Genomic DNA, 13,067 nt, shown 5'->3' with positions numbered 1-13,067 from the left:
CTTTCAGATAGGGCAAATGTCAGTGAGCATTCCGATTTCAGTTCCAGAGTGATTTGCCCAATGAGTCCTTGATATTTAGTCGTTTTCAGCCAATTTTCTGGATTTTTTCAAAATTTCACTTTTTTGTGAAAATATCCACTAAATGAGGGAATAATATGTGTGAGGGTACCCCAGGAGAGTTCCAAATGTGTGTGGGTAGATTATATCTCCCACGGGGGTAAAATTAAAAAAAGGTGAAAAAAATTTTTTTTTGGACTTAGTTATTTTTTTGCCGTTTATCAGACTTTCAGATAGGGCAAATGTCAGTGAGCGTTCCGATTTCAGTTCCAGAGCGATTTGCCCAATGAGTCCTTGATATTTAGTCGTTTTCAGCCAATTTTCTGGATTTTTGAAAATTTCACTTTTTTGTGAAAATATCCACTAAATGAGGGAATAATATGTGTGAGGGTACCCCAGGAGAGTTCCAAATGTGTGTGGGTAGAATATATATCCCACTGGGGTAAATTTGAAAAAAGTTTAAAAAAAATTTTTTTTGGACTTAGACATTTTTCCGGCGTTTATCAGACTTTCAGATAGGGGAAATGTCAGTAGGCGTTCCGATTTCAGTTCCAGAGCGATTTGCCCAATGAGTCCTTGATATTTAGTCGTTTTCAGCCAATTTTCTGGATTATTGAAAATTTCACTTTTTTGTGAAAATATCCACTAAATGAGGGAATAATATGTGTGAAGGTACCCCAGGACAGTTCCAAATGTGTTTGGGTAGAATATATATCCCACGGGGGTAAATTTGAAAAAATTTGAAAAAAAATTTTTTTTGAACTTAGCCATTTTTCCGGCGTTTATCAGACTTTCAGATAGGGCAAATGTCAGTGAGCGTTCCGATTTCAGTTCCAGAGCGATTCGCCCAATGAGTTCTTGATATTTAGTCATTTTCAGCCAATTTTCTGGATTTTTGAAAATTTCACTTTTTTGTGAAAATATCCACTAAATGAGGGAATAATATGTTTGAGGGTACCCCAGGAGAGTTCCAAATGTGTGTGGGTAGAATATATATCCCACGGGGGTAAAATTAAAAAAAGTTGAAAAACATTTTTTTTTGGACTTAGTCATTTTTCCGGCGTTTATCAGACTTTCAGATAGGGCAAATGTCAGTGAGCGTTCCGATTTCAGTTCCAGAGCGATTCGCCCAATGAGTCCTTGATATTTAGTAGTTTTCAGCCAATTTTCCGGATTTTTGAAAATTTCACTTTTTTGTGAAAATATAAACTAAATGAGGGAATAATATGTGTGAGGGTACCCCAGGACAGTTCCAAATGTGTGTGGGTAGAATATATATCCCACGGGGGTAAAATTAAAAAAAGTTGGAAAACATTTTTTTTTGGACTTAGTCATTTTTCCGCCGTTTATCAGACTTTCAGATAAGGCAAATGTCAGTGAGCATTCCGATTTCAGTTCCAGAGTGATTTGCCCAATGAGTCTTTGATATTTAGTCGTTTTCAGCCAATTTTCTGGATTATTGAAAATTTCACTTTTTTGTGAAAATATCCACTAAATGAGGGAATAATATGTGTGAAGGTACCCCAGGACAGTTCCAAATGTGTTTGGGTAGAATATATATCCCACGGGGGTAAATTTGAAAAAATTTGAAAAAAAATTTTTTTTGGACTTAGTCATTTTTCCGACGTTTATCAGACTTTCAGATAGGGCAAATGTCAGTGAGCATTCCGATTTCAGTTCCAGAGTGATTTGCCCAATGAGTCCTTGATATTTAGTCGTTTTCAGCCAATTTTCTGGATTTTTTCAAAATTTCACTTTTTTGTGAAAATATCCACTAAATGAGGGAATAATATGTGTGAGGGAACCCCAGGAGAGTTCCAAATGTGTGTGGGTAGATTATATCTCCCACGGGGGTAAAATTAAAAAAAGGTGCAAAAAATTTTTTTTTGGACTTAGTCATTTTTTTGCCGTTTATCAGACTTTCAGATAGGGCAAATGTCAGTGAGCATTCCGATTTCAGTTCCAGAGCGAATCGCCCAATGAGTCCTTGATATTTAGTCGTTTTCAGCCAATTTTCTGGATTTTTGAAAATTTCACTTTTTTGTGAAAATATCCACTAAATGAGGGAATAATATTTGTGAAGGTACCCCAGGACAGTTCCAAATGTGTGTGGGTAGAATATATATCCCACGGGGGTAAAATTAAAAAAAAGTTGAAAAACATTTTTTTTGGACTTAGTCATTTTTCCGGCGTTTATCAGACTTTCAGATAGGGCAAATGTCAGTGAGCGTTCCGATTTCAGTTCCAGAGCGATTTGCCCAATGAGTCCTTCATATTTAGTCGTTTTCAGCCAATTTTCTGGATTTTTGAAAATTTCACTTTTTTGTGAAAATATCCACTAAATGAGGGAATAATATGTGTGAGGGTACCCCAGGAGAGTTCCAAATGTGTGTGGGTAGAATATATATCCCACGGGGGTAAATTTGAAAGAAGTTTAAAAAAAATTTTTTTTGGACTTAGCCATTTTTCCGGCGTTTATCATACTTTCAGATAGGGCAAATGTCAGTGAGCGTTCCGATTTCAGTTCCAGAGTGAATCGCCCAATGAGTCCTTGATATTTAGTCGTTTTCAGCCAATTTTCTGGATTTTTGAAAATTTCACTTTTTTGTGAAAATATCCACTAAATGAGGGAATAATATTTGTGAAGGTACCCCAGGACAGTTCCAAATGTGTGTGGGTAGAATATATATCCCATGGGGGTAAAATTAAAAAAAAGTTGAAAAACATTTTTTTTGGACTTAGTCATTTTTCCGGCGTTTATCAGACTTTCAGATAGGGCAAATGTCAGTGAGCGTTCCGATTTCAGTTCCAGAGCGATTCGCCCAATGAGTCCTTGATATTTAGTAGTTTTCAGCCAATTTTCCGGATTTTTGAAAATTTCACTTTTTTGTGAAAATATCCACTAAATGAGGGAATAATATGTGTGAAGGTACCCCAGGAGAGTTCCAAATGTGTGTGGGTAGAATATATATTCCACGGGGGTAAAATTAAAAAAAGTTGCAAAACATTTTTTTTTGGACTTAGTCATTTTTCCGGCGTTTATCAGACTTTCAGATAGGGCAAATGTCAGTGAGCATTCCAATTTCAGTTCCAGAGTGATACGCCCAATGAGTCCTTGATATTTAGTCATTTTCAGCCAATTTTTTGGATTTTTGAAAATTTCACTTTTTTGTGAAAATATCCACTAAATGAGGGAATAATATGTGTGAGGGTACCCCAGGAGAGTTCCAAATGTGTGTGGGTAGAATATATATCCCACTGGGGTAAATTTGAAAAAAGTTTAAAAAAAATTTTTTTTGGACTTAGCCATTTTTCCGGCGTTTATCAGACTTTCAGATAGGGGAAATGTCAGTGAGCGTTCCGATTTCAGTTCCAGAGCGATTTGCCCAATGAGTCCTTGATATTTAGTCGTTTTCAGCCAATTTTCTGGATTATTGAAAATTTCACTTTTTTGTGAAAATATCCACTAAATGAGGGAATAATATGTGTGAAGGTACCCCAGGACAGTTCCAAATGTGTTTGGGTAGAATATATATCCCACGGGGGTAAATTTGAAAAAATTTGAAAAAAAATTTTTTTTGGACTTAGTCATTTTTCCGACGTTTATCAGACTTTCAGATAGGGCAAATGTCAGTGAGCATTCCGATTTCAGTTCCAGAGTGATTTGCCCAATGAGTCCTTGATATTTAGTCGTTTTCAGCCAATTTTCTGGATTTTTTCAAAATTTCACTTTTTTGTGAAAATATCCACTAAATGAGGGAATAATATGTGTGAGGGAACCCCAGGAGAGTTCCAAATGTGTGTGGGTAGATTATATCTCCCACGGGGGTAAAATTAAAAAAAGGTGCAAAAAATTTTTTTTTGGACTTAGTCATTTTTTTGCCGTTTATCAGACTTTCAGATAGGGCAAATGTCAGTGAGCATTCCGATTTCAGTTCCAGAGCGAATCGCCCAATGAGTCCTTGATATTTAGTCGTTTTCAGCCAATTTTCTGGATTTTTGAAAATTTCACTTTTTTGTGAAAATATCCACTAAATGAGGGAATAATATTTGTGAAGGTACCCCAGGACAGTTCCAAATGTGTGTGGGTAGAATATATATCCCACGGGGGTAAAATTAAAAAAAAGTTGAAAAACATTTTTTTTGGACTTAGTCATTTTTCCGGCGTTTATCAGACTTTCAGATAGGGCAAATGTCAGTGAGCGTTCCGATTTCAGTTCCAGAGCGATTCGCCCAATGAGTCCTTGATATTTAGTAGTTTTCAGCCAATTTTCCGGATTTTTGAAAATTTCACTTTTTTGTGAAAATATCCACTAAATGAGGGAATAATATGTGTGAGGGTACCCCAGGAGAGTTCCAAATGTGTGTGGGTAGAATATATATCCCACGGGGGTAAAATTAAAAAAAGTTGCAAAACATTTTTTTTTGGACTTAGTCATTTTTCCGGCGTTTATCAGACTTTCAGATAGGGCAAATGTCAGTGAGCATTCCAATTTCAGTTCCAGAGTGATACGCCCAATGAGTCCTTGATATTTAGTCGTTTTCAGCCAATTTTCTGGATTTTTTAAAATTTCACTTTTTAGTGAAAATATCCACTAAATGAGGGAATAATATGTGTGAGGGTACCCCAGGAGAGTTCCAAATGTGTGTGGGTAGAATAAATATCCCACGGGGGTAAAATTGAAAAAAGTTTAAAAAAAATTTTTTTGGACTTAGTCATTTTTCCGCCGTTTATCAGACTTTCAGATAGGGCAAATGTCAGTGAGCGTTCCGATTTCAGTTCCAGAGCGATTCGCCCAATGAGTCCTTGATATTTTGTCATTTTCAGCCAATTTTCTGGATTTTTGAAAATTTCGCTTTTTTGTGAAAATATCCACTAAATGAGGGAATAATATGTGTGAGGGTACCCCAGGAGAGTTCCAAATGTGTGTGGGTAGAATATATATCCCACGGGGGTAAATTTGAAAAAAGTTGAAAAAAAATTTTTCTTGGACTTAGTCATTTTTCCGGCGTTTATCAGACTTTCAGATAGGGGAAATGTCAGTGAGCGTTCCGATTTCAGTTCCAGAGCGATTCGCCCAATGAGTTCTTGATATTCAGTCGTTTTCAGTAAATTTTCTGGATTTTTGAAAATTTCACTTTTTTGTGAAAATATCCACTAAATGAGGGAATAATATTTGTGAAGGTACCCCAGGACAGTTCCAAATGTGTGTGGGTAGAATATATATCCCACGGGGGTAAAATTAAAAAAATTAGAAAACATTTTTTTTTGGACTTAGTCATTTTTCCGCCGTTTATCAGACTTTCAGATAGGGCAAATGTCAGTGAGCATTCCGATTTCAGTTCCAGAGTGATTTGCCCAATGAGTCCTTGATATTTAGTCGTTTTCAGCCAATTTTCTGGATTTTTTCAAAATTTCACTTTTTTGTGAAAATATCCACTAAATGAGGGAATAATATGTGTGAGGGAACCCCAGGAGAGTTCCAAATGTGTGTGGGTAGATTATATCTCCCACGGGGGTAAAATTAAAAAAAGGTGCAAAAAATTTTTTTTTGGACTTAGTCATTTTTTTGCCGTTTATCAGACTTTCAGATAGGGCAAATGTCAGTGAGCGTTCCGATTTCAGTTCCAGAGCGATTTGCCCAATGAGTCCTTGATATTTAGTCGTTTTCAGCCAATTTTCTGGATTATTGAAAATTTCACTTTTTTGTGAAAATATCCACTAAATGAGGGAATAATATGTGTGAAGGTACCCCAGGACAGTTCCAAATGTGTTTGGGTAGAATGTATATCCCACGGGGGTAAATTTGAAAAAATTTGAAAAAAAAATTTTTTTGGACTTAGCCATTTTTCCGGCGTTTATCAGACTTTCAGATAGGGCAAATGTCAGTGAGCGTTCCGATTTCAGTTCCAGAGCGATTCGCCCAATGAGTCCTTGATATTTAGTAGTTTTCAGCCAATTTTCCGGATTTTTGAAAATTTCACTTTTTTGTGAAAATATCCACTAAATGAGGGAATAATATGTGTGAGGGTACCCCAGGACAGTTCCAAATGTGTGTGGGTAGAATATATATCCCACGGGGGTAAAATTAAAAAAAGTTGAAAAACATTTTTTTTTGGACTTAGTCATTTTTCCGGCGTTTATCAGACTTTCAGATAGGGCAAATGTCAGTGAGCGTTCCAATTTCAGTTCCAGAGTGATTCGCCAAATGAGTCCTTGATATTTAGTCGTTTTCAGCCAATTTTCTGGATTTTTGAAAATTTCACTTTTTTGTGAAAATATCCACTAAATGAGGGAATAATATGTTTGAGGGTACCCCAGGAGAGTTCCAAATGTGTGTGGGTAGAATATATATCCCACGGGGGTAAAATTAAAAAAAGTTGAAAAACATTTTTTTTTGGACTTAGTCATTTTTCCGGCGTTTATCAGACTTTCAGATAGGGCAAATGTGAGTGAGCGTTCCAATTTCAGTTCCAGAGTGATTCGCCAAATGAGTCCTTGATATTTAGTCGTTTTCAGCCAATTTTCTGGATTTTTTAAAATTTCACTTTTTTGTGAAAATATCCACTAAATGAGGGAATAATATGTGTGAGGGTACCCCAGGAGAGTTCCAAATGTGTGTGGGTAGAATATATATCCCACGGGGGTAAATTTGAAAAAAGTTGAAAAAAATTTTTTCTTGGACTTAGTCATTTTTCCGGCGTTTATCAGACTTTCAGATAGGGGAAATGTCAGTGAGCATTCCGATTTCAGTTCCAGAGCGATTCGCCCAATGAGTTCTTGATATTCAGTCGTTTTCAGTAAATTTTCTGGATTTTTGAAAATTTCACTTTTTTGTGAAAATATCCACTAAATGAGGGAATAATATTTGTGAAGGTACCCCAGGACAGTTCCAAATGTGTGTGGGTAGAATATATATCCCACGGGGGTAAAATTAAAAAAAGTTGGAAAACATTTTTTTTTGGACTTAGTCATTTTTCCGCCGTTTATCAGACTTTCAGATAGGGCAAATGTCAGTGAGCATTCCGATTTCAGTTCCAGAGTGATTTGCCCAATGAGTCCTTGATATTTAGTCGTTTTCAGCCAATTTTCTGGATTTTTTCAAAATTTCACTTTTTTGTGAAAATATCCACTAAATGAGGGAATAATATGTGTGAAGGTACCCCAGGACAGTTCCAAATGTGTTTGGGTAGAATGTATATCCCACGGGGGTAAATTTGAAAAAATTTGAAAAAAAAATTTTTTTGGACTTAGCCATTTTTCCGGCGTTTATCAGACTTTCAGATAGGGCAAATGTCAGTGAGCGTTCCGATTTCAGTTCCAGAGCGATTCGCCCAATGAGTCCTTGATATTTAGTAGTTTTCAGCCAATTTTCCGGATTTTTGAAAATTTCACTTTTTTGTGAAAATATCCACTAAATGAGGGAATAATATGTGTGAGGGTACCCCAGGACAGTTCCAAATGTGTGTGGGTAGAATATATATCCCACGGGGGTAAAATTAAAAAAAGTTGAAAAACATTTTTTTTTGGACTTAGTCATTTTTCCGGCGTTTATCAGACTTTCAGATAGGGCAAATGTCAGTGAGCGTTCCAATTTCAGTTCCAGAGTGATTCGCCAAATGAGTCCTTGATATTTAGTCGTTTTCAGCCAATTTTCTGGATTTTTGAAAATTTCACTTTTTTGTGAAAATATCCACTAAATGAGGGAATAATATGTTTGAGGGTACCCCAGGAGAGTTCCAAATGTGTGTGGGTAGAATATATATCCCACGGGGGTAAAATTAAAAAAAGTTGAAAAACATTTTTTTTTGGACTTAGTCATTTTTCCGGCGTTTATCAGACTTTCAGATAGGGCAAATGTGAGTGAGCGTTCCAATTTCAGTTCCAGAGTGATTCGCCAAATGAGTCCTTGATATTTAGTCGTTTTCAGCCAATTTTCTGGATTTTTTAAAATTTCACTTTTTTGTGAAAATATCCACTAAATGAGGGAATAATATGTGTGAGGGTACCCCAGGAGAGTTCCAAATGTGTGTGGATAGAATATATATCCCACGGGGGTAAATTTGAAAAAAGTTGAAAAAAATTTTTTCTTGGACTTAGTCATTTTTCCGGCGTTTATCAGACTTTCAGATAGGGGAAATGTCAGTGAGCATTCCGATTTCAGTTCCAGAGCGATTCGCCCAATGAGTTCTTGATATTCAGTCGTTTTCAGTAAATTTTCTGGATTTTTGAAAATTTCACTTTTTTGTGAAAATATCCACTAAATGAGGGAATAATATTTGTGAAGGTACGCCAGGACAGTTCCAAATGTGTGTGGGTAGAATATATATCCCACGGGGGTAAAATTAAAAAAAGTTGGAAAACATTTTTTTTTGGACTTAGTCATTTTTCCGCCGTTTATCAGACTTTCAGATAGGGCAAATGTCAGTGAGCATTCCGATTTCAGTTCCAGAGTGATTTGCCCAATGAGTCCTTGATATTTAGTCGTTTTCAGCCAATTTTCTGGATTTTTGAAAATTTCACTTTTTTGTGAAAATATCCACTAAATGAGGGAATAATATGTTTGAGGGTACCCCAGGAGAGTTCCAAATGTGTGTGGGTAGAATATATATCCCACGGGGGTAAAATTAAAAAAAGTTGAAAAACATTTTTTTTTGGACTTAGTCATTTTTCCGGCGTTTATCAGACTTTCAGATAGGGCAAATGTCAGTGAGCGTTCCAATTTCAGTTCCAGAGTGATTCGCCAAATGAGTCCTTGATATTTAGTCGTTTTCAGCCAATTTTCTGGATTTTTTAAAATTTCACTTTTTAGTGAAAATATCCACTAAATGAGGGAATAATATGTGTGAGGGTACCCCAGGAGAGTTCCAAATGTGTGTGGGTAGAATAAATATCCCACGGGGGTAAAATTGAAAAAAGTTTTAAAAAAATTTTTTTGGACTTAGTCATTTTTCCGCCGTTTATCAGACTTTCAGATAGGGCAAATGTCAGTGAGCGTTCCGATTTCAGTTCCAGAGCGATTCGTCCAATGAGTCCTTGATATTTTGTCATTTTCAGCCAATTTTCTGGATTTTTGAAAATTTCGCTTTTTTGTGAAAATATCCACTAAATGAGGGAATAATATGTGTGAGGGTACCCCAGGAGAGTTCCAAATGTGTGTGGGTAGAATATATATCCCACGGGGGTAAATTTTAAAAAAGTTGAAAAAAATTTTTTCTTGGACTTAGTCATTTTTCCGGCGTTTATCAGACTTTCAGATCGGGGAAATGTCAGTGAGCATTCCGATTTCAGTTCCAGAGCGATTCGCCCAATGAGTTCTTGATATTCAGTCGTTTTCAGTAAATTTTCTGGATTTTTGAAAATTTCACTTTTTTGTGAAAATATCCACTAAATGAGGGAATAATATTTGTGAAGGTACCCCAGGACAGTTCCAAATGTGTGTGGGTAGAATATATATCCCACGGGGGTAAAATTAAAAAAAGTTGGAAAACATTTTTTTTTGGACTTAGTCATTTTTCCGCCGTTTATCAGACTTTCAGATAGGGCAAATGTCAGTGAGCATTCCGATTTCAGTTCCAGAGTGATTTGCCCAATGAGTCCTTGATATTTAGTCGTTTTCAGCCAATTTTCTGGATTTTTTCAAAATTTCACTTTTTTGTGAAATTATCCACTAAATGAGGGAATAATATGTGTGAGGGAACCCCAGGAGAGTTCCAAATGTGTGTGGGTAGATTATATCTCCCACGGGGGTAAAATTAGAAAAAGGTGCAAAAAATTTTTTTTTGGACTTAGTCATTTTTTTGCCGTTTATCAGACTTTCAGATAGGGCAAATGTCAGTGAGCGTTCCGATTTCAGTTCCAGAGCGATTTGCCCAATGAGTCCTTGATATTTAGTCGTTTTCAGCCAATTTTCTGGATTATTGAAAATTTCACTTTTTTGTGAAAATATCCACTAAATGAGGGAATAATATGTGTGAAGGTACCCCAGGACAGTTCCAAATGTGTTTGGGTAGAATATATATCCCACGGGGGTAAATTTGAAAAAATTTGAAAAAAAATATTTTTTGGACTTAGCCATTTTTCCGGCGTTTATCAGACTTTCAGATAGGCCAAATGTCAGTGAGCATTCCGATTTCAGTTCCAGAGCGAATCGCCCAATGAGTCCTTGATATTTAGTCGTTTTCAGCCAATTTTCTGGATTTTTGAAAATTTCACTTTTTTGTGAAAATATCCACTAAATGAGGGAATAATATTTGTGAAGGTACCCCAGGACAGTTCCAAATGTGTGTGGGTAGAATATATATCCCACGGGGGTAAAATTAAAAAAAGTTGGAAAACATTTTTTTTTGGACTTAGTCATTTTTCCGCCGTTTATCAGACTTTCAGATAGGGCAAATGTCAGTGAGCATTCCGATTTCAGTTCCAGAGTGATTTGTCCAATGAGTCCTTGATATTTAGTCGTTTTCAGCCAATTTTCTGGATTTTTTCAAAATTTCACTTTTTTGTGAAAATATCCACTAAATGAGGGAATAATATGTGTGAAGGTACCCCAGGACAGTTCCAAATGTGTTTGGGTAGAATGTATTTCCCACGGGGGTAAATTTGAAAAAATTTGAAAAAAAATTTTTTTTGGACTTAGCCATTTTTCCGGCGTTTATCAGACTTTCAGATAGGGCAAATGTCAGTGAGCGTTCCGATTTCAGTTCCAGAGCGATTCGCCCAATGAGTCCTTGATATTTAGTAGTTTTCAGCCAATTTTCCGGATTTTTGAAAATTTCACTTTTTTGTGAAAATATCCACTAAATGAGGGAATAATATGTGTGAGGGTACCCCAGGACAGTTCCAAATGTGTGTGGGTAGAATATATATCCCACGGGGGTAAAATTAAAAAAAGTTGAAAAACATTTTTTTTTGGACTTAGTCATTTTTCCGGCGTTTATCAGACTTTCAGATAGGGCAAATGTCAGTGAGCGTTCCAATTTCAGTTCCAGAGTGATTCGCCAAATGAGTCCTTGATATTTAGTCGTTTTCAGCCAATTTTCTGGATTTTTTAAAATTTCACCTTTTTGTAAAAATATCCACTAAATGAGGGAATAATATGTGTGAGGGTACCCCAGGAGAGTTCCAAATGTGTGTGGGTAGAATATATATCCCACGGGGGTAAATTTGAAAAAAGTTGAAAAAAATTTTTTCTTGGACTTAGTCATTTTTCCGGCGTTTATCAGACTTTCAGATAGGGGAAATGTCAGTGAGCATTCCGATTTCAGTTCCAGAGCGATTCGCCCAATGAGTTCTTGATATTCAGTCGTTTTCAGTAAATTTTCTGGATTTTTGAAAATTTCACTTTTTTGTGAAAATATCCACTAAATGAGGGAATAATATTTGTGAAGGTACCCCAGGACAGTTCCAAATGTGTGTGGGTAGAATATATATCCCACGGGGGTAAAATTAAAAAAAGTTGGAAAACATTTTTTTTTGGACTTAGTCATTTTTCCGCCGTTTATCAGACTTTCAGATAGGGCAAATGTCAGTGAGCATTCCGATTTCAGTTCCAGAGTGATTTGCCCAATGAGTCCTTGATATTTAGTCGTTTTCAGCCAATTTTCTGGATTTTTTCAAAATTTCACTTTTTTGTGAAAATATCCACTAAATGAGGGAATAATATGTGTGAAGGTACCCCAGGACAGTTCCAAATGTGTTTGGGTAGAATATATATCCCACGGGGGTAAATTTGAAAAAATTTGAAAAAAAATTTTTTTGGGACTTAGCCATTTTTCCGGCGTTTATCAGACTTTCAGATAGGGCAAATGTCAGTGAGCGTTCCGATTTCAGTTCCAGAGCGATTCGCCCAATGAGTCCTTGATATTTAGTCATTTTCAGCCAATTTTCTGGATTTTTGAAAATTTCGCTTTTTTGTGAAAATATCCACTAAATGAGGGAATAATATGTGTGAGGGTACCCCAGGACAGTTCCAAATGTGTGTGGGTAGAATATATATCCCACGGGGGTAAAATTGAAAAAAGTTGAAAAACATTTTTTTTTGGACTTAGTCATTTTTCCGGCGTTTATCAGACTTTCAGATAGGGCAAATGTCAGTGAGCGTTCCGATTTCAGTTCCAGAGCGATTTGCCCAATGAGTCCTTGATATTTAGTCGTTTTCAGCCAATTTTCTGGATTATTGAAAATTTCACTTTTTTGTGAAAATATCCACTAAATGAGGGAATAATATGTGTGAAGGTACCCCAGGACAGTTCCAAATGTGTTTGGGTAGAATATATATCCCACGGGGGTAAATTTGAAAAAATTTGAAAAAAAATATTTTTTGGACTTAGCCATTTTTCCGGCGTTTATCAGACTTTCAGATAGGCCAAATGTCAGTGAGCGTTCCGATTTCAGTTCCAGAGCGAATCGCCCAATGAGTCCTTGATATTTAGTCGTTTTCAGCCAATTTTCTGGATTTTTGAAAATTTCACTTTTTTGTGAAAATATCCACTAAATGAGGGAATAATATTTGTGAAGGTACCCCAGGACAGTTCCAAATGTGTGTGGGTAGAATATATATCCCACGGGGGTAAAATTAAAAAAAAGTTGAAAAACATTTTTTTTGGACTTAGTCATTTTTCCGGCGTTTATCAGACTTTCAGATAGGGCAAATGTCAGTGAGCGTTCCGATTTCAGTTCCAGAGCGATTCGCCCAATGAGTCCTTGATATTTAGTAGTTTTCAGCCAATTTTCCGGATTTTTGAAAATTTCACTTTTTTGTGAAAATATCCACTAAATGAGGGAATAATATGTGTGAGGGTACCCCAGGACAGTTCCAAATGTGTGTGGGTAGAATATATATCCCACGGGGGTAAAATTAAAAAAAGTTGAAAAACATTTTTTTTTGGACTTAGTCATTTTTCCGGCGTTTATCAGACTTTCAGATAGGGCAAATGTCAGTGAGCGTTCCAATTTCAGTTCCAGAGTGATTCGCCAAATGAGTCCTTGATATTTAGTCGTTTTCAGC

The sequence above is a fragment of the Phyllobates terribilis genome, unplaced genomic scaffold (assembly GCF_046119375.1).
Source record: "Phyllobates terribilis strain yellow unplaced genomic scaffold, ASM4611937v1 Scaffold_8__6_contigs__length_399053987, whole genome shotgun sequence".
In the NCBI taxonomy this organism is placed as follows: Eukaryota; Metazoa; Chordata; class Amphibia; order Anura; family Dendrobatidae; genus Phyllobates; species Phyllobates terribilis.
This window is presented reverse-complemented; position numbering follows the sequence as displayed.